The 27,759-nt window shown below is 35.8% G+C and overlaps 1 long non-coding RNA gene across 3 annotated transcripts; it reads right to left on the reverse strand.

The window, feature by feature from the left end:
- Positions 1-13,803: 13,803 nt before the first annotated feature.
- On the reverse strand, positions 13,804-16,774 carry LOC113333887. 3 transcript variants are annotated; one of them, XR_003352405.1, is made up of 9 exons: positions 16,220-16,774; positions 15,969-16,075; positions 15,740-15,901; positions 15,475-15,647; positions 15,134-15,383; positions 14,839-15,031; positions 14,449-14,546; positions 14,273-14,365; positions 13,804-14,154 (listed from the first exon to the last, which is right to left on the reverse strand). It is a non-coding gene; the product is annotated as an uncharacterized LOC113333887 (long non-coding RNA). The 3 variants fall into 3 exon arrangements; XR_003352406.1 differs by having other exon boundaries at positions 15,134-15,647; positions 15,740-15,891; XR_003352404.1 differs by having other exon boundaries at positions 15,134-15,647.
- Positions 16,775-27,759: the final 10,985 nt, after the last annotated feature.

Below are 27,759 nucleotides of genomic sequence, written 5' to 3' on the forward strand. Positions count from 1 at the left end.
GACAAGAATCACTCAATTTGGAGTTGTAGAGGTCATCCAATAGAGCGTGCACATTTGTAATTTGTAATCCCGTATAAATTTTTCAGATTTCATAGACCTGACTGTAAAGGTCATATCTTCCAGCTCGTATGTCTGATTGATGCGCCCTTTTGGTATGTTGTAGAAGAGACATAGACAAACATCTTTCGTTCAGGAAGAATTGTCCCATTCCTAATGCATTGGTACGTATTTGTAAACCAAAGGGCTGAAGTATGTTGTATCTCACTTGTAGAGGTGATGAGAACATCTTGTAAAAGACTTGGGATTGTGCCTGCCCATCGTGCAAGCTTCAGAAAGACTTTCATGTGAAAATATTTCATGTCTACACACCTTGATATGAATCATTAGTGCTTGGAGAAGTCCGCTTCGTCGAGCAATACTTCAGAGAATGGTTAACTGATGAAGCCCTGTCATGAGGATGTTGCTCTTGAGACCGTTGTTGATGCTAGATCACGATTGGAATTTCTCCATAAATTCTTGTTGATGCTGAGACCATGAACGGAGTTCCTTCACCTATCCTTGTTGATGTCGATACTATAGTTGGAGTTGCTCCAGAGACCGAAATAGGCTAGAACCATGATTATCGATATAGCCTTTGCTCCTTCATCCAGTGAGCCTTTTATATTCACGAACTAGTTGGTGAGTTGAGCATTCCTAAGATGAAGATGTTCTAGGATTTCAACCCAAATTCTCCTGAATATGACTTTACTATGAAGTGGCTTCGTCAGGAATCAATGTTGTTGTGGCAGATAAGAATGTCCGTTGGACGTAAATCCTTGTTATCATCAGACAGAAAACCTAGAACAACTTCTTTGCGCGCAGGTACACCAGCCTTGTAACAAATATCAGCAATATTACATCACGAACTAAGTCATGTAGAAACTTAAGTCCAACATCTTTAGCACAATAAAGCGCATGATCCCCAAAAATAAACAAGGGGATAACAACCCACTGATTGGAACAACTAGAAGGTAATCTTGTGTGTGTTTGACTCGGTTACATTGCCACAGAATAGAGTCTCTTGCAGATAATGAGAATTGGAAAGGGATTTTCTTCTTAACTGCGTCAAATAAGTGACTTCCAAGGAGTGCATAAAAGGGGTGGGGGGGAGGGGGGATTAAGTTGAAGGAAAACCACTTCGTATAGGTTAGCTTGGAAGTATTAGGATATGAGACATTACAAGTATTGCGAAGACTTGAAGTAGTGAAGAAGTAAGGAGCTACGACGACAACATCATCCTTCCACTTGAGGTTAGTGATATTTGACTTGAACTATTTCATTCCCTAACGCATCTTTCAAGTCGTGCATATTGAAAACAAAATGCGAAGCATGAATGACACTCCAGTTAGACATAGTATAATGGAATACAATACGAGGTTTATTGCCTAACCATTAAACTTTGTAGATAAGACATCGACATAACCGTTTTAACGCTATTGTGATTATGTATGGGTATAAGGTGAATACTTCATCCTAGGAAACAATGTTTTACATGTGTTTTAAGGAAGTAAATTCATGAATTTTTTTTGTGAATCGAAAAGGAAATTGCCAGGCATTATTGGTATTGTTATTCATTGCATATCTTTTGAACAACCAATATGTGTGATTAGTATAACCACTCATGACTTTTTTATGTTATTGGTAAAACTATTCACAAAGGCCTGACTTTTGTATTGATATGACTTTTATTAGTGAAACCGATCTTAAGTAATCACCTGAGATGGTATGATCGAGTTTGTGATTTTGTGTATGACCGACACCGGGTAAAGGGGAACCGATCCTAGTACGAGGTTCAACACATCACAAAGGGGAATGGATCCTTGTATGAGGTGCAACAAGTTTATAACAGAAAGGGGAACCGATCCTATGGACATGTGTAATACGTTTTTAGGCAAAGGGAAACCGATCCTATGGACATATGCGGCAAGTACAAGTTAGATAACATATATATGTGGGGAACTGATCCTAGTACCTATTCAACCGAATTTTGGAAAGCTAGTGTGACTATGCACAGTACTCACATGGAGGTAGAACCGAAACGTGTTTTGGTAGAACCGTTAAACCCATGATTTGTGACATATTGAGTGTTCTTTATCAATCACATAGTTCTTGAAAGTCATATGAACCAATTCTAAACTTGTTTGGAAGTGTGGAAAATCGGTTTCAAGATTGTAAGTATGAAACAGGACTTATAAAGTAAGGACGTCGACATACTTTGAACATGTGCAGTAAATGCTAATCTTTAATTATTCAAAGTTATTCCTTAATAGCTAGAGGAAGAAATTCCCGGATCGAATAAAATAAGTTGAGAATCTTTTATTTAAGGTTGTTAATTTTATTTTAGAAAAATGAAAATTAGTAATGTGCATTTACTAGTTGGAGATTTTCAAAGAGATTTTCGGACAATATTTGGACAAAACATTTCCAGGAATTATGGAAACCGAATCTGGGCTTCAATGCATATCTTGAGAATATTTTCGGTCTTGGAAATTCCTTGGTGTCCAAACTTCCTTGGTCTATAAATATGAAAGTTTTCATTTCAAGCAAACTAATCCTTTGTACAACAAGAACTATCTCAGTTGTGTTGTTACTGGTGAAGTCGCCTACTCGGAGAGGAGAGTAACCTAATTAAGTGAAGTCTCTTATGGCCGCTCAGTTTAAAGTCTTCTTTGGGATTGAAAGCTCTATTAGTACCGTTGGTGAAATTAGATAATTGCGGTTTATCTTTTGTTTTCGATTGATTTGATTGACTAACGGTGGTTAAACTTTGATTGCACCTAGTTTGTTTATGCTTAAGAATCTTCTCTTCTGATATAAGATTCACTCAAACTATATTGAAGTTTCGACGAGGATCTTTAGACTATTTGTAGATCTAAAGACGTCTTGTGATAATCCATTATTAACAGACTCCGTTCTGTGCGTGATTGATCACAAGAGATTCAAGTTGATTGTGTGCAGTTGTTTATTGAAGACTTAAGAAGACTTTGTAGATTTCTAATTTGGGTTTCATAATCTTTTGTGCACAATACTTTTTCGGTAAAAGAGGATCCAACTATATCGGTTTATCCTTGTGGTAGTTTAGATTGATTAGTTGTGTAGATCGGCATCAATACAATTCTTTGTGATTAAAAGTATTGATTGAAAAATCTTAACAATTATTTCGGTAGTTGATAATAAGATAGATCTTAGAACATGACAAAGGAGTTTATTGAGATAAACAGAAGAGCCTTTGTCGAACTCACGTCACTTGGTTGAAGAGAGTTGAAACCAAACAGATTTTTTGTTCCTTTACTGTTCGGAATACGAACCAAAGGAATTTTTCCAAGTACGTGACTTATTACAGGTCGGAGGCGTGAGAATACAGATGGAACTAGGTGAATTATAGGTTTAGTTGCTTGGTCTCAAATATACGAAGTTGGTTTGACTTTTTATAGCGGCTTAATCCTGAGAGTATTTAATTCTGGACAAGATCCCGGGATTTTTCTGCATTTGCGGTTTCCTTGTTAACAAAATCTTGTTGTGTCATTTACTTTTATTTTCCGAAATTATAATTGTTGCGATTATAATTTAAAGTAAATTACATAAACGTTAATTCCTAATTTACTTGATAGTAATCCTATTGTGTTTGGTTAAGTCTGAACCTATTATCAAGTAAACATACTTCGTTGTTGTATTGGATCGATCTCGTATCCATAGACGGTCACACGAAGTGTGAACGGATTAGTTGTATTGTCTCGACTCAGTCCATAGACAATCACTTTCGGAGAAAGGACTTATAGGTAGGAAAAGTTTTATATTAAGGTATATTTGGGTACCCTCATCTTTTCAATTGGTATCAGAGCAGGCAAACACGAAAAAATCTGATAATCTGTGTTAGGTGCGATCCAACCTCTAAGATATGAGTCAAAATAAGAAAAGCAAAGCTAAACTTATGAAGAACTCACTTAATGTATGTCAAGATAATGAGAATAATATTTCATAGAAGGTCAATGGAAATTGGTCTCGAAAGTCTTTTCGAAAATCAAATAAAAAGTCTATGATTGATAAATTGATTGCGAATCAGGTTCCTGATGAGAAAAGAATGAACCGAAACTTAAACATGTTTTGGATCCGACTCCAATATCTAGTGAAAAGTCGTCTGAAAATATATTAGATTCACTAGACTTCCCAAGTTATGGTTTTCGTAGAATGTTAGAAAGATTCTTCAAACATGTTGGAAGCTATGCAGAAAAGGGAAAAACCATTGACAATCTAGATGATATCACAAAACTTATTGTTCAACTAACCGTAAGAATATGTGAGGGAAAGAGAGAAACACTCAGTCTTGAAAATAATCTGGCATATTATATGGAACAAAAATTGGCCTTGTGTAATGAAGTTTATCAACAAAATATTGAATGTGAAATTCTCAAACAATCTCTAGAACACTAACAGATAAGGAATAAGATCCTTATTGATAAACTTCTTACAGTTACATGTCAAGAGGTATATCTAAACATGTATTTAGAAAAATATTTCCAGCAAGGAATTGATACCTTAAGAGGACATGTAAAATGTCTTGAACGAAAGACATTAACAATTTTTCGAATGGAAAATCTTGATCACACGAGTCAAGTTCAGAGAACATTCCATCATGGGCACATGATATAATTGAAGATATTGCATCTCGCAATTTTCCTAACCAATGGGTTCGAAACCCAATAAAAGGAACATGATAATGCTCCTAACGAAAAGGAGGAAGAATCTCCTTTAAAGGTATTTGATGAGTAAGTTCCTCATCCTAATGCTTAATCGCATTAGAATGTTCATCCTTACAATGCCCAATCTTAGGATATAAGGAAGCACATAAACCCGGGCGATCAAAATCCTATGAATATCTCTTATTCAATATAGAGAATACATAATCTACCTTAAGTATACTTTAATTATTCTTATGTGTAGAAAGGTTGTCTTACAGCAACTTGTGTAAAAAGGATTTGTGTAGTTCTTTGAAGTATCTCTTGATACCGATTTTGAAGATAATCTATTTGGAGAATGTTGTGTTTCTGCGACACATTAGATGCGAAATATATTGTCAGAATTATTCATTTAAGGCTGATATCTATATTTGGTATGTGTTTGAGGTATTTTAAGATATGTGTTCATCGTCTGAGAACGTATACTAAAGGATGAATTCTCAAACCAGATCTCAAGCAAAACTCCTGAAAGCCTTGAGTGGGATGACTTCTAAGGAAATTGTTCATCTTGATGATACCTTCAAGAAATCTGGTTGTGAAGATGTCGAAAACCAAAAAGAAGATGTAACTCATCTCCTTCTCCAAAACAGTTTGGATGCTAAGGTTGATATTATCAATCTACGTCAAGTCCTCCTCAGTACTATCGAAACTGATCATGGACAGGAAGCACTAATAAGAACTGTTATCCGTAACCAAAGAAAGCTGATTAAACTTGGAATCGGTAACAGGGAGTATGCTCGAAATATTAATCGAAAGGTTAATGCTTTATCCTGTGAACATTGTGCAGAATCCAAGATATCAGTCGAGATGTTGTTGATGAAGATCCTGAAAATTTTGAGGAAATTGAAGATGATCTTTGAAAAATTTGCAGAAAAATATACATCAATTTTTTATTTCTTTCAATGATCGTATTAGGTCTATTATGAATAAAACTATTATTATGTTGATTTATAATTTTTCTTGTGATAATTTTTGAATTAGCCTGTGCTTGAATGCTTTATATTATTGTTATGTATGTTTATGAGATGTTTGATTTCGGTTTTATTACCTTGACATTCGATATCATAAGGTTGTGAACCCTTATGGTTTGGGTGACTTTTTGATTTAGCAGGATTAAGTTCTAGCCCATGTTGGTAGGATTTATCAAAGGATCATGAGGGGTTCTGATACAAACAATATGTGAAAAATTCACAATATGTTGAATCGGTTTTGGTTTAGCACAAAAGCATATGTGTTTTAGCGGTTTTCAACTTTTGCTTGCAATTGTTAAAACCGATTTTGAACCTTTCTCTGGTAAAGGTTGGTTTTTGTTATTCTTTTGTTTTGCATAAGGATGACAACGTAATGATATTTCGATATAAATTTTCCCTGAAAGAAGATGCAAACATATTGGAGAAGATGATGCGAAATTTGAGGTAACAAGTTTGTTAGTTAATCGTTTTCCTGTTTAAGAAAAGCCTGATTTTATTTCATATATTTATTGCTTTTGCTTAACAAAATTTTAGTACAACTGATGTTTTATTCCATTATTTTTGTATGGATGTATGTGTGATTCAATTGTTTTCGGTTAAGAAAAACTATTGTTATCGTGCTTTATTGTGTGGTATCAATTGTTTAGGCTTACAAAATTTCGGTGCAATTGCGGTGCTTTAATGTCTAAGTTGTTTCAATTGCTTCCGGTTGAGGTGAATAATTATGCAAGTTGATTTATTTGGTTTGTATGAATTATTTATGGCTTAACGAAAGAAAAAGTTTACGGGATGAATTGTTTAGTCCAATTCGATTCCGGATAAGAGAAACTAAGTTAATTCTGATCTTAGTTAGACTTATCAAAGTGGAGATTTCGGTTATTCAAGTCTAATTGAATGCCTTAACAAGAAATGTTAGTTAACTAACCTAGTACTTGTCTTGTTTAAAAGTTAAAGGTCTAAGTTATATGGATAATTAGAACCTGATGAGAAAAATAGAGTTATCTTTATTTTGGTCTTATCGAACAAGCAATTGTATTTATACAATCGGTTTAGCAAAGGAACTAAGGTGCTTAGTTGTTTTTGGTTTACTAAACTATTAGGGAAAATTTCTTCGGGAAATTGGTTCCTTGATAACATATCAAAATAAAATTACTTTGTAGTTTCAGTTTTGATATTGGTTATTAAAAATGGTGTGTGGAACCCTCGTGATATTTGACTTGAACTATTTCATTCCCTAACGTATCTTTCAAGTCGTGCATATTGAAAACAAAACTGCGAAGCATGAATGATACTCTAGTTAGACATAGTATTAAGGAATACAATACAAGGTTTTTTACTTAACCATTAAACTTTGTAGATAAGACATCGACATAATCATTTGAATACTATTGTGATTATGTATGGGTATAAGGTGAAGATTTCTGATAGTGGTCATAAACACCTAGATTTATTATCTATTGATTATGCTTTCTATGCTATTTTTCATGTGAATTTTGTATTTTACGTTTGTTTGGAGTTTATCAGGTGTAATGGAGTCATTACGAGCAAAAGAAAGAGAAAACGTCCCTTTGGAGCGCAAAGGACAATTCACAGGCGATCTATACGGAGCCGAGCTAAGGATAAGGGGCACCTCACCTTGGCAGCATGTTCTTGTTACTAGGGTGTAAATATCCGTTCCACTTATACATACCACATTTAGGTCGAGAGAGGAAAATTACAATTAATTTACCCCATTTTCTTCTTCTCCTCTGTTGCCGGCTGCTTGAAGAAGTGGAGTAAGGAATCAGAGAAAGTGAATCTGTGAATCAGGGAGGAAACAAGATTGGAGAAAGGGGATTTGGCTAATTGTTGCTTTAATGAATTGTGTCGTTGATTGAAGGTGAGCTGAAATGTGAAATTAGGGTTCCAGAGAAGAATCAATTGATTTAGGGTTCTGAGCTTTGACAAGATACAGGGAAGAACATAAATTGTTTCAGTTAAAATCAGTGATTGTGGAGCTGATGGGAAGAATGTAATGTTGTTGATTATTGAAAATCCGAGAAGATGATTATCATGGGTTTATGGATGTAACAGAGGATGAACGGAGTAGATTCAAGGATGATTGAGAAACTGTTGAACTGGGTACGAATTATGAGATGGGTTTCTGCGGTGATTGAGTTCGAATTAGTGTTCTGGGTTCATGAGAAATGAAGAATTTGGGTTTTCTGTCGATTTAGGAAGATGGGTTTTCTGTGAATCGAATTTGGACACTGAGATGAAGAAGGGTAAAGTCGTTATGTTGTGGAAGAAGAAGCTGTAGCTGTGATTCGATGAGTTACAAGGGTTTGTGAAAATAGAGAAGAGTGATGTTACTGTTGGTTGCTGCCAGGGGAAGTTATATCGCAGTCGTAATTCAAGTGGTGGTGGCTGAAAGATGGCATTGGTTGAGGTCTGAGATTGAATGGGTCTTGTGAATGAATTCAGGTGCAGGTGAAGGTTGCTTCCGTGAAGTTGTGTTGCAGAGAAGATACAATGGAGACGGTGGATTGCAGTCAAGGAAAAAGATGCGCTGAAGCTTATGTTGATGGCTTGAAGAAATGGTGATACTGGATTATGTGTTGTGACAGAATGGATCGAGGTGAAGTGGTACTGGTGCTCAGGTTATGGAATTGGCTTACAGAGCTGAATACAAGAAGTGCAGTTACAAGTTCACTGTTTCCGACTAATGAGTTGTCGTTGTTCTAAGCATCATGTGGTCTTGGAAGTTAGAATGTATGTGTGCTGCTATGAATTAATCCTAGGAAGAGATGGAGCTGAAGGAAATGAGATTGCAGCTGAAGTGGTAATGGTTTAAGCTACAACACAGGAGATTCAGGGAAGCAAGAAGTTGTTGTTGCTGTAAAATGTTAGCGGGTTGCAGGATGGCTGCCAGATACATGAAACTGAAGGAGAACAGTTGTTGCAGCCGTAACGGTTTGAAGACGGTAAATACTGTCGGAATTTGATGGACATGGTGTTGGCAGTGGCTCAGATTTGGTCAAGACCAGGCTGCAAACATCAGCAAGTAGATGATTGAAGATTAATGTTGTTTCCATGGGTACCGTAGCTATGCGTGAAGATCTATGAAGAGATTTTGGATTCAAATTGCTTATGTAATTGCTGCCAATGGAGCTGGTGATGAATGAGTGTGTTCGAGGTCGAGACCAAGCTGGTGATGGCAGTAAGGGAAGGATAGGAGAAAGTTTTGGAAGGCTGTTAAGTGTGTTATGGTAGTGGAATACAGCTGCCGGAGTTGATTGAGTTTGGTTGCAGTTGAACCAAGAAGTGGAATTGGAGGCTGTTGTGTTGATGTTGATGTGGAATGAGTAGATGTATGTTAGAAATGCAGGGATTTGAATGGCCTGGAATTGGTCGGGATCTGAGCAGAAACATGGGAGACTCTGCCGGAATCGAAGTATGGCGAGTTGACTCAACGATCCAGCTCATATGATGCAGTGATCCAAAGATGACGGCGTCGTTATGAAGACCGTCAAAGATAACAGAGACTTGAGAAGACCGTCAGTTTGACTCAGCTTGCCGGCGGCAGTTCTCAGGTGACCGGTGGTACGAATTCCGATCAGATTCTGGTGATGACGTCAGCAATTCCGGTGATTACGTCATCAACTCCGGCGACCAGTTTTGGACCCAAAATTCCAGAGACATATTTCTCATACATGGGCCTAGTGGACCACTTGGAGATGGATTTTGAGAAGACCTAATATTGGAAAGAGTATCCTTTTGGATTGGGAGAAGCATATAAATAGAAAAGTCTTTCTCTAAACCTAGATATCTCCATATTATTATCTTCTTCTAATACTTTTAGCCTAGGGTTTAGAAAGATCGAAACTATTATTTTTCTTCTTGTGATGAACTCCTATGCCATGAGTACCTAGATTTTATTATTGGTTAAGGAATAAGTTGGATTTCCAAATATGGGTTTTCATTCAATAAATTAGTTTTGTCTCCATGTTTTGTCGATTATGATTCGCTAGAAATATCGCCATGTATGATTGATTGTTAGTTTTGTCAAGTTGCAAATTGGTAGAACTCGTAATCATATCTATTGCTAGTTTAGGGTTTATTATACGTAAACGTGATACACCTTGAATACACGTAGCATAATTGTGATTATTGCTTGTAGTGATACATCCTAGTAGTCACATGTGGATCATAACCTTTGTTAAAACGGATTAGTGCTTTTACACGTTCGTTTGCATTGATTAGTCTTATTTCATAGAACTTAGTGCTCTTAGGGAGTTAACCTTAATTGCGCTTTTACACTTTCGGTTGCTTTCTAGGAAGAATTCACTTTCGCATCTTTTAATGTGTTTGTTGATGACAAGAGGAAATTAGCGGGATATTCTTGCGATCAAGGTATCCTAGGACTTTTGATAAAAGTTAAGATTAAATATCAATTCTAGTTATTTTACAAATTCATGTTTGTGAATGAAAACTAATCCTTGACCAATATCTTCATCTTATTGATTTGCTTGTTTATTTCATTATTTGCTTTTAGTTTATTTTCCTTTACATAAAAATCAGAAATCTCCCCTTGTTTATATAGGAAAACGAAACAATTTGACAACGTAGATCCTCTCTGTGGGAACGAACTCTTTCTTATCACATACTATATTTATATCTAGTTGAGCGAGAAAGTGAATTATATTTGCACGGCTGACAACCGGTCAATTCATCCTATGAAACAATGTTTTACATGAGTTTTAAGGAAGTAAATTCATGAACTTGTTTCGTGAATCGAAAAGCAAATCGCCAGGCATTATTGGTATTGTTATTAATTGCATATATTTTGAACAACCAATATGTGTGATTAGTATAACCGTTCATGACTTGTTTATGTTCTTGGTAAAACTATTCACAAAGGCATGAGTTTTGTATTGGTATGACTTTTATTAGTGAAATCGATCTTAAGTAATCACCTGAGATGGTAAGATCGAGTTTGTGATTTTGTGTATGACCGACTATGGTAAAGGGGAATTGATCCTAGTAAGAGGTGCAGAACATCACAAAGGGGAATCGATCCTTGTATGAGGTGCAACAAGTTTATAGCAGAAAGGGGAACCGATCCTATGGACATGTGCAACACGTTTTTAGGCAAAGGGGAACCGATCCTACGGACATGTGCAACAAGTACAAGTTAGATACCATATATATGTGGGGAACCGATCCTAGTACCTAGTCAACCGAATTTTGGAAAGCTAGTGTGACTGTGCACAATACTCACATGGAGGTAGAACCGAAACTTGTTTTGGTAGAACCGTTAAACCCATGATTTGTGATTGAGTGTTCTTGATCAATCACATAGTTCATGAAAGTCAGATGAACCAATTCTAAACTTGTTTGGAAGTGTGGAAAATCGGTTTCAAGGTTGTAAGTATGAAAGAGGACTTACAAAGTAAGGATGTCGACATACTTTGAAAACGTGCAGTAAATGCTAATCTTTAATTGTTCAAAGTTATTCCTTAATAGCTAAAGGAAGAAAATCCCGGATCGAATAAAATAAGTTGAGAATCTTTTAATTATGGTTGTTAATTTTATTTTAGAAAAATGAAAATTAGTAATGTGCATTTACTAGTTGGAGATTTTCCAAGTGATTTTCGGTCAATATTTGGACAAAGCATTTCTAGGAATTATGGAAAATGAATCTGGGATTTAATGCATATCTTGAGAATATTTTCGGTTTTGGAAATTACTTGGTGTCCAAACTTCCTTGGCCTGTAAATATGAAAGTCTGCATTTCAAGTAAACTAATCATTAGTACAACAAGAACTATCTCAGTTGTGTCGTTACTGGTGAAGCCGCCTATTCGGAGAGAAGAGTAACCTAATTAGGGGAAATCTCTCACGGCCGCTCAGTTTAAAGTCTTAATTGGGATTGAGAAGCTCTATTAGTATTGTTGGTGGAAAACTAGATAATTGCGGTTTATCTTTTGTTTTCGATTGATTTGATTTACTAAATATGGTTGAACTTTGATTGCACCTAGTTTGTTTATGCTTGAGAATCTTCTCTTCTGATATAAGATTCACTCAAACTAGATCGAAGTTTCGACGGGGATCTTTGAACTGTTTGTAGATCTAAAGATGTCTTGTGAAAATCCATTGTTAACATACTTCGTTCTGTGCGTTATTGATCACAAGAGATTCAAGTTGATTGTGTTCAGGTGTTTATTGAAGATCTAAGAAGATTTGAAGACAAAGAAGACTTTGAAGATTTCTGATTTGGGTTTCATAATCTTTGGTGCGCACAATACTTGTTTCGGTAAAAGAGGATTCAACTATAGTCGGTTTATCCTTGTGGTAGATTAGATTGATTGGATGTGTATACCGGCATCAATACAATTCTTTGTGTTTCAAAGTATTGATTGCAAAATCTTAACAATTACTTCGGTACTTGATAATAAGATAGATCTTAGAACCTGACAAAGGAGTTTATTCAGATAAACAGAAGAGACTTTGTCAAACTCACATCACTTAGTTGAAGAGAGTTGAAACCAAACAGATTTGTTGTTCCTTTACTGTTTGGAATACGAACCAAGGGAATTGTTCCAAGTACGTGACTTATTACAAGTCGGAGGCGTGGGAATACAGACGTAACTAGGTGAACTATAGGTTTAGTTGCTTGGTCTCAAATGTACGAAGTTGGTTTGATTTTGTATAGCGGCTTAATCCTGAGAGTATTCAATTCTGGACAAGGTCTTGGGGTTTTTCTGCATTTTCGGTTTCCTCGTTAACAAAATCTTGTTGTGTCATTTACTTTTATTTTCCGCAATTATAATTGTTATTATTATAACTTAAAGTAAATTACACAAATGATAATTTATAATTTACTTGATAGCAATCCTATTGTGTTTGGTTAAGTCCGAACCTATTATCAAGTAAACATACTTCGTTGTTGTATTGTCTCGATCTCGTATCCATAGACGATCACACGAAATGTGAACCGATTAGTTGTATTTTCTCGACTCAGTCCATAGACAACCACTTTCGGAGAAAGGACTTATAGGTAGGAAAAGTTTTAGATCGAGGTATATTTGGGTACCCTCGTATTTCCAGGCAATTTGAACTCATTACTTGTGCAGCTGACCTGAAGACGTGTGAAAACCTCAACAAATTCCTACACAGCTACTCTACTTTAATTGGACATACAATCAACATACATAAATCAGTCATCATACACCATCCGAATACGGCACAAAGTTTTAGAGCATAGCTCGATTGAACCCACCAAGCGTTGGTATGTCAAGTTTGGTTGTCATATTTTAGTGAATCAAAACTTATGTTAAGAGTCGCTTGATTATGTACTAGAGCCAACTTCGTATATGTTAGCTTGAAAGTATTAGGATATGCGACACTACAAGTATTGCGAAGACTTGAAGATGTGAAGAAGCAAGGAGCTACAACGACAACATCATCCTTCCACTTGAGGTTAGTGATATTTGACTTGAACTGTTTCATTCCCTAATGTATCTTTCAAGTCGGCATATTCACTACACCAAATTCTGGGATTAGAAACAAAAATGAGTTGTTACTAAATCAGGTTGTAACGCCTTTTCCCTATTTCAAAAAGGGGTGTTACATTTTTTGTAACGGTAACGGGGTCGTTACGAATTTTGGTTTGTAACGGCGTTTGTAACAGGCTTAAGCCGTTACTACGTTGCGAGTCGAACATCCAACATCCTATACGAAATTTTGTAACCTGACAGTAGTAACACCTTCAAGCCGTTACGAAATTTTTTGTAACATCAAAAAAATTACCGCCAGTTAACATTGACCTGATCAAAATTAGTACTGACCAATTTTGACCGGGTCAGTATTGACCGGCAGTACATTTTTTGCCGGAATTCCAAATACCTGTACAAACCTTTGAAACCATCCACATTCAACAATAATCGCTTCAATCAATAATGTATATGTATATCAACATTCATCCAGTTCTATTAACAAAGAACACAAATTTTTCCATGTACCCAACAAAATTCTGTTAAGCTTCAATTCTGATAAGTACCTAAAGACTCTTTTACATTCATTCTATACTGGGCAAGTTTTTATCGTGCTTTCTCCCTTGCATTCAAATTCAAGTTTCATAATTCATACTCAATAATTGTTTTCTAAAAACGAATAAAAGTTTTTACACAACCTCATGTTACATAGATCTTACAGTATATGTTGCACTAGGTTTTAAGATTGATTCAAGAAAGTTAATACTCACTGCTCTTGGTGCCTCCTTTACTACCAGTTTATCCTTGTGGTTATCTATTGCTTTATTTGCTGCAGAAACATGAACGAAGCCAACCATTCAATCCCTTAAACTTTCATCAGTTGGTTAAGCTTTGATCACTCCAGTTGAAACAAGCAACGCCTTCAATGCATCTTCTGTGAAAATTTTAGTCCACATTGAATCAGTTGAAATATCCAAAAACAAATTACAAACGAAAGGAGAATATGATGACCAGGAGAATGCTAAACTACATGAAACAGCTGAAAAGTTTACCGTTATTTGAACCTGAGTTTAGGCTACAGGTTGTAGAACTTGTTCCTCCAATTCAGCTTCTTCCAACTCCTCAAGTTCAGATTTCAATTCTTTCTACAACCAACAAAGATAACCATCACTCTCTGGTCAAGGTTAATTTTAATCTTAACAAATACAAATAAAATGCAAAAGGTTACCTCATCAAAGTCGGCAGCTGCTCTAACGAGATTTGAAAAAGCTTCATGAACCTGCTTCATGTTCTCAGTCTGCTCATTAATATCATCCGTCGTCTTGTCTACATCATAAGTGTTTCCGTAATACAATTCAACAAACTAGTTACTTAAAAGTGATATTCCTACTCAAATAGTCTAGTTACTTGGAAGAAAACAAAATAACTAACAAGGAAATGCATATCCCACGTGAACCCTTCATATGGATGCACAACCAGCACTTTCCAATATATATTACTCTGATCTTGGAGAATATCTATTCTAGGTAAAGAAACATATTGCTTAACTAAAAAACGAACAATAGAGAAAGTGTGAATGATGAACAAGCTTAAGCCAGGTACTTAGAATATCTATTACCTGCACAATGGGCATAACGGCTCCATACTACGCAACAATATCTTAAATCATTCTCGTACAACAACTTAAATCATTCTCGTACAACAACAATTCTCCTTTTAATCAAGTTATGCACATTCCTCCGATTTGGATGATTCTTGAGATCGCCCGAACATTTACGAAGGGCGTCAACTAGTTGGCGTAATGCCTTTCCCTGGCAAACACAAGACTTGAAATTCAGATCAATGCTATCCAAAGTTATATGCCTGTAAAATTTTCATAAATGCAGTAGAAATAGCTAGATAACACTGCGTACCTTACCAAGCTTAAGGGCTTTCTGGACGACATAGTTGCCAAACTTATCTTGAGAGAGTTCAACAAGTTGATTACAATCACAGAAGAGTTGCGAAACTACAACATCGGTAGAATTCGATTTGATACATTTTTCTACAACATTACTGCCATACTTATCCTTAGAAATTCGAAATAAGTGTCCCCTAAGGTTATTGCATATAAGGTTGGCAGTATTAGGATGGCGCTCTAGTACATGTTGCACCACAAAATTCCTGCAAAGTACACTTAACATCAAATACTTGCCAGATCAGAGGACACTAACCAGAATATTTGAACTGAGATATTATGTTTAGACTTTAGTACACGTATTCGTGTGCATAAAGGGACACGGCCTGGTCTATGATGATTGATAGCAGCTGAAATTTGAGAGGATCGTCTATGGATTCAATAACAGCTTTGAGAGAGAAACATCTGTGTTTTGTAGTAGCAATCTTATCGCAGTTTATTACTGCTATTTCGTAAAGATCCCCCAAGTACTGTCAGGGACAACAATATTTCGAGTAAGACACAACCTTGAATCCGAAACATGAATGTCATGGAAATCACAAAAATGATATAGTTTATTCACCATATTTTGCACATGTTTGCAAAGTTTTTGAATTACTTGGCTTCCATTCTGGTTCGACATGACAGAAAATAGGCAAGGCTTCATAAACCGCAACAATCAAAATAGGATTTCCCATGAGCAGTTTGATCATTAGACTTTCCATCGCACGAGACCTGAAAGAATCTGAAACAATAATAAATCAACATAACACTGACAATCATCAAAACAAACCATGTCTATCGATCTATACCTCTACAGCAGTTGGACAAGAAGTTCTACTTCCACCTGAAACCCTTCTACCATCATATACTTGACCAAAGCCTCATTTACTTAACTTTTTCTCAATTTTACCGTAACCTACAACAAAAATTCAACAAATTACAGCACAATCACAATTCACATAACATAAAAGTATTCACAATAATGCTTAAATACACAAATGGCAAACACAATCACAAGTCACGGAACATAACAGACTTCTATTAGGTAAAGAAAGTTTACCTTAAATCAAATTTCAAACCTTAACCATCGGTTTCATCTTCAATCACCATCACCTATACTCAGAACCATCGTTTCAAAACATCGATTCACTTCTAAAATCACCAAATCCAGTCTTTGATTTCTTCCCATCTATCACTAATTGAACCTTAAATCAATTTCCAAACCCTAACCTCCTCTTCCTGATTAACCCTATGCTATGTAACCCGAGTTAATACTACCGACTCCTCCTTATGTTATTCAATCCACCAATTCCTCCTTCGATTTTTCACAAACTCAATACTAACTGCAGAAACCCTAACTCTATTTCTTACTGATTCGTCGTTCTTCAATTAATAATAACCCTAACCAAAACCAAAACCAAATTCACAACCTCAGTAACACTTTCCTAATTCATTTACTTCTCCAGATTTCTTCTTAATTGATAAGAACGATTTCTGAGTTCATTCTTTTGAGAAGAAAAAAAATCGAAGAACAGCGAAAAAGAAGAAGTTCAGAAAAAAGAAAACGAAGAACAACTAAGAAGAAAAAGAAGAGAAATGAGTTTATCTTCGATATTGTTTCTTCTGAGAGATCGAGAGAGAGAGGGGGAGGAACGATGAAAGAGAGACAGGAAGAGGTTTATTACTTAACGATCAAACTTTGTAGATAAAACATCGACATAATCGTTTAAATGCTATTGTGATTATGTATGGGTATGAGGTGAGGATTTCATCCTAGGAAACAATGTTTTACATGTGTTCTAAGGAAGTAAATTCATGAACTTAGTTTGTGAATCGAAAAGGAAATCGCCAGGTGTTATTGGTAATGTTATTCATTGCATATCACCGTTCATGACTTGTTTGTGTTCTTGGTAAAACTATTCACAAAAGCCTGACTTATGTATTGGTATGACTTTTATTAGTGAAACCGATCTTAAGTAATCACCTGAGATGGTATGATCGAGTTTGTGATTTTATGTCTAACCAAATCTGGGTAAAGGGGAACAGATCCTAGTAAGAGGTGCAGTACATTACAAAGGGGAATCAATCCTTGTATGAGGTGCAACAAGTTTAGAGCAGAAAGTGGAACCGATCTTATGGACATGTGCAACACGTTTTTAGGCAAAGGGGAACCGATCCTATGGACATGTGCAACACATATAAGTTAGATACCATATATATGTGGGGAACCGATCCTAGTACCTAGTCAATCGAATTTTGGAAAGCTAGTGTGGCTAAGCACAATACTCACATTGAGGTAGAACCGAAACTTGTTTTGGTAGAACCGTTACACCCATATTTTGTGACTGAATGTTCTTTGATCAATCGCATAGTTCTTGAAAGTCAGATGAACCAATTATAAACTTGTTTGTAATTGTGACTAATCGGTTTCAAGGTTGTAAGTATGAAAGAGGACTTACAAATTAAGGATGTCGACATACTTTGAACACGTGTTGTGAATGTTAATCTTTAATTGTTAAAAGTTATTCCTTAATATCTTAGGGAAGAGAATCACTAGATCGAAACATAAATAAGTTAATAATCTCTTATTTAAGGTTATTAATTTCATTTTCAGGAAAATAAGAATTAGTAATGTGCATTTACCAATTAGAGATTTTCCAAGAGATTTCCATCATTATTTTTGGACATAGAATTTCTAGGAATTATGGAAACCGCATTTTTGCTTTAATGAATATCTTGAGAATATTTTCGGTTTTGGAAATTCCTTGGTGTCCAAACTTCCTAGTCTATAAATACTTGAAGTTTGCATTTTTAGCAAACTAATCCTTCAGCAAACTACCTCTTGTTGTGTTGCTACTGGTAAGCCGCCTATTCGGAGAGGAGAGTAACCTAATTAGGAGAAATCTCTTACGGGCGCTCGTTTTAAAGTATTCTTTGGGATTAAGAATCTCTATTAGTACCGTTGGTGGGAAACTAGATAATTTGGTTTATCTTTTGTTTTCATTGATTTGATTGACTAACGGTGGTTGAATTTTTATTGCACCTAGTTTGTTTATGCTTAAGGATCTTCTCTTCTGATATAAGATTCATTCAAACTGGTTCAGAGTTTCGATAGGGATATTTAGACTGTTTGTAGATCTAAAGACGATCTTGTGATAATCCATTGTTAACAGACTCCGTTCTGTGCGTGATTGATCACAAGAGATTCAAGTTGTTGTGTGCAGGTATTATTGAAGATCTAAGAAGATTTGAAGACAAATAAGATATTGAAGATTTCTGATTTGGGGTTCATAATCTTTGGTGTGCATAATACTTGTTTCGGTAAAAAATGATCCAACTATAATCGGTTTTATCCTTGTGATAGAATTGGATTGGATAGTTGAGTAGATCGGCATTATCACAATTATAAGAAAGGACTTATAGGTAGGAAAAGTTTTAGATTGAGGTATATTTGGGTACCCTCGTCTTTTGAATTGGTATCAGAGCAGGCAAAAACGAAAAGATCTAACAATCTATGTTTGGTGCGATCCAACCTATAAGAATGAATCTAATGAGTGATTCAATTAACGTACCACCAAGATTTAATGGAACAAATTACCCAGTATGGAAATCAACTATGAAAGCTTTTCTTCAATCCCGAGATTTTAATACGTGGTTATTAATCGAAGACGGATACCAACGTCCGATGTATTATTCGGAGTCAGAGTTTAAACGCTTAGCGTATTATACTCTTGAAGAAAGGGTTCTTGCAAAGCAGAATTCTGATGGTTTGAATGCCATCATACACGCAGTTAGTGATGATCTTCTACATCATGTATTGGCTTGTAGAACTTCTAAAGAAGCATGTGATATTCTTGAGACTGTATTCGAGGGACAAGAATCTGAAATAGAATCTAGACTGATGAATGGGAACATCTCAATATGGATGATAACGATACTTTCGAGGAGTTTAACTCTAAACTTTATGAGATTGTTAACGCATCTTTTTTCCTTGGAAAGACCATACCTGAAAAGGAAATAGTATGCAAAATTATCAGATCGTTACCATCCAGATACGAGTCTAAGAAACATGCCATAATAAAAGGAAATGATCTTTCTACACTTTTTCTAAGCTCTCTTGTAGGAAAGTTAAAGATCTTTGATAGAGAAATTCTGCTGAAGAATCAAACTGAGAAACGTTGCCAAGAGGTGAAGGCGCCCGTTAAAAAGGAGCTTGACTCAACTATTGAGCTTTTAGCACAACGAATTAAGAACATTTTATCTATTGATAAACGTGTTCCTGATACATTATTAGTTTGCTATAAAAAGGGTAATAATGAAGTACAATGCTTCAAGTGTCGTAGATTCGGACACATGGCAAAACATTATCCTAGCAGAAGAATTAAGAAGTGCAGTAAGGCATATGTCTCCATTCTTATTGATATTCCGTAGGAAGAATCCAATGAAGAAATATCTAATTGCAATGTACTTCTTGCCAACTCGAACTGTGATGATTCCGGTGAGTCTAATCAACTCCTAGAAAAACTTGAGTTGCGAATTAAGGAAAATGAAAGGTTAAGCCTGGTACTTGAAAACCTTTTGAAGTTCCTATCAGATAAAACCTGTATGGTAAAATCTGAAAAATAAAAATTTGGTGAAAAACCAAAAGAATCAGAAACTAGTTCTTCTGATAATAGGACACCACGTTCTTTATATGGAGGAAATAATCACACCGCAATCTCTCCTGAAAAACTCCATCAAAATAAATTTATCAAGACTCTTCTTAAGGGGATAAAGTTTTTGAAGGCTGATAAGTTTATTAGATCTCAAAAAGAAATTGCAAACTCTTGCAATCACAAGAGAAAGAAAGAACACAAGGAAGCACAGTCTATTGTGCTTATAAGTCATCCAAAGGATGTCTTTGTTACTTTTGGTGAGAGTAATTCTCACATCAACACAAAATGATTGTGTTGAAGAATGCATCCTCACTTGTTGCCAAAATTCTGATTGTGAGGAAGCATAAATCTGGGCAGGTTGTTCATGATTGTTTCTTAAGTGAAAAATATTAGATATCTTTTATTTTTGGGAAAAATAGTTTCGGTTTCCATAAACCAAATTATTCCTTGATTTTGTCCCATTTTATATACCTTCTTCCTGTCTGAAAGAAGTATCTTATTTCAATGGAGAAATCAGTAAAAGAAGGGTCATCTCTTGATGATTTAGCACCTTGTACATCAGTTATGACTGAAACTCATGATGTTTATCTTCATGATAACTCTCAAGATTCTCTAAGAAAACAGATTCTCACTGTTAAAGGTTGCATAAGATAACATGAGCTGATGATAAAGGATTCAAAAGAAGTACTAGCTTATCTTCATTCTCAACTGTTGGAGATGAACAAATCTACTACTGAAAAGGGAAGTGCTCAGAAGAATTTGAATCCAGTTTTTGAAAGCAATCTTCATAAGAACTGAGAAAGAGAGAAATAAACATCAGTTTTTGATTTCTTTCAATGATTATATTGGTCTATTATGAATAAAACTATCTTATTAATGAATAAAATTATTTGATTTATAATTTTTCTTGTGATAGTTTTCGGTTTACATAGCTTGTGCTTGGATGCTTTTATATTATTGTTATGTGATCGCAGTCGTATGCGTCAAAAATAATTTTACTTTCTTACTTAACTATAATAAATGAAGTATGTGATAAGAAAGAGTTCGTTTCCACAGAAAGGCAATTGTTGTTATGCAATTTTCAGATTCTTAAGTAATCAAGGGGGGATTTTGTTTATCAATGCAATAAAAATAAATTGAAAGCAATAAAATAATTTGAATAATCAATAAGGAGAAGATATTGGTCACGGGATAGTATCATTCACAAACATGTATTTTCATCAATGACTAGAATTGGTATTTTAATCTCTCATTTACTAAAAGTCCTAGGATACCTTGATCGCAAGTATATCCCGCTAATTCCCTAATTTCATCACAACCACATTAAAAGATGTATATGTGAATTCTTCCTAGAAAGCAACCTAAAGTGTAAAAGCACAATTAAGTTTAACTCCCTAAAAGCACTATGTTCTATGGAATAAGACTAATCAAGGCAATCAAATGTGTAAAAGCACTAATTCGATTTATCCAAGGTTATGATTCATATGTGACTAGTATGATATATCACTACAAGCACTACCCACGATTATGCTACTTAGAATCAGGGATAAACAACTTTTTCGTATTGAAAACCCTAATATAGCTTTAGAAATGAATGCAAATCGGATTGATTACGAACTCAACCAAACAAACAAACAAATCATATGACAATATAAACCATGAATCATAAACAATAAATTATTGAGACAAAACTAATGCATTGAATCAAATATCATTTTGAGAAATCAACTTTATCCCATAACCAATAATAGTTGTTTAGCTACTCATAGCTTTTGAGTTCATCATAATCAATAATAAAATGAAAAAGATGAAAAACAAAATGAAAGCAAACCCTCGTCACCGCTCTCCAAAACTCCGAGTAGAAAATACGTGATACCCGGAAGTAGAATTTTTTTTTTTCCTTTTTTAGCTTTTCATATTTCCAAAACTAGGTCAATCCTCCAATACAAAGTCCATCACCAAGCCCATATTGTTGAAAATACCCATGTAGAAAATAGCCCAGTAAAATTCCCAACCAAAAGATAGTCGCCGGAAAACCGGTCGCCGGAACTTGGCCGGTAAAGTAGCCGGAAACATCTCCCGGTGACTAGCAAGAGTCAAACCGAGCACCGGTCAAACGGGTCAAAGCAAGACCAGTCAAATGAGTCACAACCGAGTCATCTGGTCAACTCAGTCATAGGATGAGTCAGCTGCTAGTCAGATAAGTAATGTCTGAGTCAGAGGCTAACTCAGCCAGGCCAATGCCATCTTGCACGGGCTGATTCATTCATGCGCCATGCTGCTACTTCATTCTTGCACTTCAGCTCTGCAACCTGAGCACTGCACACAACCACTTTTGCATTTCTGTAACAACATCCTTTCTGCAACACAACATCATTCCTTTAGCTTCAATTCAGCTGCGCTACTCATTGGCAGCAACCTGCCTGCACTTCAACCACCACTGCAGTTTCCTGACGAGCACAAACCCCACAGTTCCACCTAATCCTGCACAACAACATCTCAACATCTCAGCCCTGCTGTTGTGTTGCTCAACATCATTACTCGCTCCATTCCCTGTAATGAACCACATTATTCTTTGTAATTTCCCAGCCAACGGCACCCGCAACCGCAATCGCACAATTCTGCTCCTACAATCTCAGCCGCAACATCTATTCCAGCTCCTCAATTTCTTCATTCCATCTTCCCTGTAACAGTTACAAGACCAACTGTAATTCATTAACTCCACCACACAAGTACATACCACCACCAATACCTGCAACTTCTCCATTACAGTTCAATCCTGCAACCACAGTACCACCAGTTTTAGCTCCTTCTTGACTGCAGTTCATCTCATCAACATGGCTTGCTTCCTGCAATCTCCACTGCAGCCTATACCCACAACTCTAGCTTGGACTGCACCTGCAATTGCCTGAATCACCCACAGCAACTCAAATCCTATAGTTCATACCTTCAGCTCATTCTAACCCTTCAGAGCAACCACCATTGGCAGCCCAGCTGCCATCTCAGTCCAGCCAGCATCTGCGTCTCCAACTGCAATCCCTGTAACCTCACATACATAGCCAATTTAGTTCAGTCACCAGCTCCTCTTCGCATGACAACTCCAGTTCACCTGCAACTTCATGATGAACCAAACCCATAGCATCAGTCCCATATCACCACCATCTAACTGCATCCAACAACTTCACCACAAGGCCTACAGCACCACCAGTCCTCCTTTTTTTTTTAGTTGTCTGCAACATACCAGAATTGCCACCATCACCAACACCTGAAATAAACTCAAGCAACAAGATCCTGTTTCAACTCCAATTTCAGCTTTAACTTCTTCTCAAAACAGCACCAAGACAATCATATACAACTGCATCTGCAGTTTCATCTCCATTTGAGCTTTGTAACAGCTGCATCAACACAGATTCATAATCACCAACAGCATTTCAGATTCCTGCTACCACCATCACAAGCTCAGTGCAAGCCATTCACCACCATCAGTTCACTTCACCAGTTCCTGTGTCGTTGCACCATCTCAGACTCGAGTCCGTTATAGACTTAAACGGCATCAGGTTAAGTTCACCAAGCTAACTCCCTGAACTCTCTTTGTATCATCTCCATCGAATCCAACACAGAACCTCCTCAAGATCGAATTCAAAGAGAACCCATTTCAATTCTTGCTCCAATTCTTCTGTATCTAAGCTTGAAACCCTAATTTCATATCAATCTGATACCCACTCCTCTAATTCATCTGTTGAGCTTCAAACTCATAACAGGTTCAAACCCTAGATTCAGTTCTTTAAATCGAGCCATCAAACCCTGGTACTCATCATCAACCCCTAATTCTTCATATGCAACTATGTAACAATCAAGCAGCTTCATCTCTTCCTCTGCCCAAACTCAGATTCAATAGATACTCCCATCAGCAGACCCACCAGATTCATAGTATCAATTTCTCCATTGATGCTTCAACTAACAATTCCATATTCAAATCAGAACCTAACCCTAAGAACACACATCTCAAATTCTCGATCTCTTTTCCTCTCATACAGCAGCCGCCATGGCCTCTCCTATGAGTTAGAAATCTAATGATTGAGAAATGAATGAAATAAATCGTTCTCTCCGAATTTCAGGTGTTGGTAATGATAAGAAGTACTACAGGCACCCAGCAAAATACAAGCCACCCACTGACAACATTTAGTGACTCCACAGTATCCCCTTTATCCTTGGCGGAGCACCCAATAGCATTTTCTCCAGAAATGACGCTTTTGCTCTTCTTTGAATTCTTTCACCAACAACATCCGTCTCTCACTTCTCAAATTCACTTCTTCTCTTCAATGTCTCTTCACCACTAAAGTTGTCGTGCTTTTCAGACAGAAATTTGCATCACTAAAGCCGACATACTTTTCAGACAGAGACGAAGAAATAAAAGCAAATAATGAGAAATAATCTGCATCCAACAGCAGTTGCACCTTTTTGACTTTTAAGCGCGTTTCTTCTTCTTTTGTTCCAAATGACTCCAAAGTACCTAAACACTCAAAAGCAAACATACGGTACATAATTTACAAGAATACTTAGCAAAGAAAGCATAAACAATAGATAAATATTAAGGTGTTTTAGAACCTATCACTATGTATGTTTATGGGATGTTTGATTTCGGTTTTATTACCTTGATATTCGATATCATAATGTTGTGAACCCTTGTGGTTTGGGTGACTTTTTGATTTAGCAGGATTAAGTTCTATCCCATGATGGTAGGCTTTATCAAAGAATCATGAGGGGTTCTGGTAGAAACAATATGTGAAAAAGTCACAATATGTTGAATCGGTTTTGGTTTTGCATAAAGCATATGTGTTTCGGCGGTTTTCAACTTTTGCTTGCAATTGTGAAAACCGATTTTCAACCTTTCTCTGGTAAAGGTTGGTTGTTGTTATTCTTTTGTTTTGCATAAGGATGACAACATGATGATATTTCGATATCAATTCTCCCTGGACGCAGATGCAAATATATTGAAGAAGTGGAAGCGAAATTTGAGGCAACGAGTTTGTTAGTTAATCGTTTTCCTGTTTAAGAAAAGCTTGAGTTTATTTCATATATAATTATTTCTTTTGCTTAACAAAATTTCGGTACAATTGATGTTTATTCCATTATGTGTGTATGGATGTGTGTGTGATTCAATTGTTTCCGGTTAAGAAAAACTATTGTTATCTTGCTTTATTGTGGGGTATCAATTGTTTAGGCTTACAAAATTTCGGTGAAATTGCGGTGCCCTATGTCTATGTTGTTTCAATTGCTTCCGGTTGAGGTGAATAATTATGCAAGTTAATTTTTTTGGTTTGTATGAATTATTTATGGCTTAACGAAAGAAAAGGTTTACGGGATGAATTGTTTAGTCCAATTCGATTCCGGATAAGAGAAACTAAGTTAATTCTGATCTTAGTTAGACTTATCAAAGTGGAGATTTCGGTTATTCAAGTCTAATCGAGTGCATTAACAAGAAATGCTAGTTAACTAACCTAGTACTTGTCTTGTTTAAAATTGAAAGGTCTAAGTTTACGGATAATTAGAACTTGATGAGAAAAATAGAGTTATCTTTATTTTGGTCTTATCGAATAAGCGATTGTTTTGTACTATCAGTTTAGCAAAGGAACTAAGGGGCTTAGTTGATTTTCGGTTTGCTAAGATAAAGTGGGAAAATTGTTTCGGACAATTGTTTCCTTGGTAAGATATCAAAATAAAACAACTTTTAGTTTTGGCTTTGATATTGGTTATCAGAAAATGATGTGTGGAACCCTCGTGCTTAACTCTATAGGTTGCAAGTCTATTTTTAGATTTGTGAGATTCTTTTCGGTTTGTCCTTTATTTTTTCGTTTCTTTGTTATTTTGTGACAAAAAAGGGGAGAAATATATGGAGAAAACAAGTGATACTTGCATTGATTTTATATTTATTGGTATCACTAAGGAAAAGAACATTGGTGCTTAAACGTTTATCTAAACGAAAGAGTGAAACCATAGACTAAGGGGGAGTAACATATCATATTAATTGGTATAACAAAGAAGTGTAGATTGAAAATATACCTATCTTCTTTTAGGAGGAGTATTAGCTTTCTTATTATAATGTCAAAAGCGAAATTTTTAAGGATTGGATGTATGCAGATTACTGTGTTGTTGAATTTGGGAATCAAGCGTATGTGTAATGAATTCTTGTAATTTTTTTTATCCATATGATGTAAGAGTTTTGTCACTAAAATTGACAAAGGGGGAGATTGTTAGAGCATAGATCGGTTGAACCCACCAAGCGTTGGTATGTCAAGTTTGGTTGTCATATTTTAGTGAATCAAAACTCATGTTAAGAGTCGCTTGATTATGTACTAGAGTCAACTTCGTATAGGTTAGCTTGAAAGTATTAGGATATGAGACATTAAAAGTATTGCGAAGACTTGAAGATGTGAAGAAGCAAGGAGCTACAACGACAACATCATCCTTCCACTTGAGGTTAGTGATATTTGACTTGAGATGTTTCATTCTCTAACGTATCTTTCAAGTCGTGCATATTGAAAACAAAACTGTGAAGCATGATTGAACTCTAGATAGACATAGTATTAAGGAATATAATACGAGGTTTATTGCTTAACCATTAAACTTTGTAGATAAGACATTGATATAATCGTTTAAATGCTATTGTAATTATGTATGGGTATGAGGTGAGGATTTCATCCTAGGGAACAATGTTTAACATATGTTCTAAGGAAGTAAATTCATGAACTTGGTCTGTGAATCGAAAAGGAAATCGCCAGGTGTTATTGGTATTGTTATTCATTGCATATTTGTGAACAAAAAATATGTGTGATTAGTATAACCGTTCATGACTTATTTGTGTTGGTAAAACTATACACAAAGGCTTGACTTATGTATTGGTATGACTTTTATTAGTGAAACCGATCTTAAGTAATCATCATAGATGGTATGATCGAGTTTGTGATTTTGTGTCTGACCAAATCTGGGTAAAGAGGAACATATCCTAATAAGAGGTGCAGTACATCACAAAGGGGAAATCGATCCTTGTATAAGGTACAACAAGTTTATAGCAGAAAGGGGAACCGATCCTATGGACATGTGCAACACGTTTTTAGGCAAAGGGGAACAGATCCTATGGACATGTGCAACACATATAAGTTAGATACCATATATATGAGGGGAACCGATCCTAGTACCTAATCAACCGAATTTTGGAAAGATAGTGTGACTAAGCACAATACTCACATAGAGGTAGAGTCGAAACTTGTTTTGGTAGAACCGTTATACCCATTTTTTGTGATTGAATGTTCTTTGATCAATCACATAGTTCTTGAAAGTCAGATGAACCAATTCTAAACTTGTTTGGAAGCGTGGAAAATCGGTTTCAAGGTCGTAAGTATGAAAGAGGACTTACAAAGTAAGGATGTCGACATACTATGAACACGTGATGTGAATGTTAATCTTTAATTATTCAAAGTTATTCCTTAATTGCTAAGGGAAGAGAATCCCAGGATCGAAACATAAATAAGCTAAGAATATTTTAATTAAGGTTATTAATTTAATTTTTAGGAAAATAAGAATTAGTAATGTGCATTTACTAATTAGAGATTTTCCAAGAGATTTCGATCATTATTTTTGGACAGAGCATTTGCAGAAATTATGAAAACCGAATTTATGCTTTAATGAATATCTTGAGAATATTTTCGGTATTGGAAATTCCTTGGTGTCCAAACTTCCTAGTCTATAAATACTTGAAGTTTGCATTTCTTGCAAACTAATCCTTCATAACAGCAAACTACCTCTTGTTGTGCTGCTACTGGTGAAGCCGCCTATTCGGAGAGGAGAGTAACCTAATTAGGAGAAATCTTTTTCGGCCGCTCGTTTTAAAGTATTCTTTGGGATTGAGAAGCTCTATTAGTACCGTTGGTGGGAAACTAGATAA

This window comes from Papaver somniferum, unplaced genomic scaffold (genome assembly GCF_003573695.1).
Source record: "Papaver somniferum cultivar HN1 unplaced genomic scaffold, ASM357369v1 unplaced-scaffold_135, whole genome shotgun sequence".
Taxonomy (NCBI): domain Eukaryota; kingdom Viridiplantae; phylum Streptophyta; class Magnoliopsida; order Ranunculales; family Papaveraceae; genus Papaver; species Papaver somniferum.